Below are 822 nucleotides of genomic sequence, written 5' to 3'. Positions count from 1 at the left end.
CTCTGGTGTCACTTCCTAGACAGAGAATTTTGAAGTCTGTAGTCTGACTGGAGCAGTACAAGATAGCAAGCAAACTACACTTCCTCTGTTTTGTCAAGCAAGGATCCGTATATTTTCTATGGGCCAATTAGATGCCATAGATTAGTTGCTAAGCCTAAGGCATCCTTCATTACAGCAGCCTCCTCTCTGAGTAAGAGTGTCTGAGGGTTGATTGCAAGACATCAGCCAGAGAGTGCATTGCCCAGGTCAGAAAATAGCACAGCACAGAGATCCTTGCCTGTAGGAGCCTCTGAAGAATCCACAAGTGTGCTCCAGAAAGAGTCAACATTTGGACAATGCCATAAGAGGACATGATGCCCAGCCTGTGTCAGATGAGTAAGGATTTTTTTTAATATATATTTTGTCTCTAATTTTTATAGAGTTGAAGCTGACATTTGTTTCCTTTTCTTCCAGAGATCCTAAAGTATTAGCTATGTATTTCTTTATGGCTTAATATTTACCCTTAAATATTTAACCCACAAAATTTCCAATCAGGAGTTTATCGCGAGACCAAGAATGTAACTCTAATTTTTTCTAAACTCTGTGTCTCAGCACCATTTGCTGAAAAATACAGGAGCTGACCATCAGTATTTGCCTATATCACAGAACAGAGGACTAAAAGATACTATGAATCTCTGATGGAGGTAAATAATATTGTCACTATTACCATTTTTATTTAATATGCTTTCATAGTTTTGCTAATGTACTAAGATGTGAAAAAGATATACAGGAATAAATATGGGGAAAAAGCAAATTTCATAATTTTTATATGTATTAACTGTA

The sequence above is a fragment of the Trichechus manatus genome, unplaced genomic scaffold, assembly GCF_000243295.1.
Source record: "Trichechus manatus latirostris isolate Lorelei unplaced genomic scaffold, TriManLat1.0 scaffold00168, whole genome shotgun sequence".
Classification (NCBI taxonomy): domain Eukaryota; kingdom Metazoa; phylum Chordata; class Mammalia; order Sirenia; family Trichechidae; genus Trichechus; species Trichechus manatus.
Note: the sequence above shows the minus strand (reverse complement) of the source record.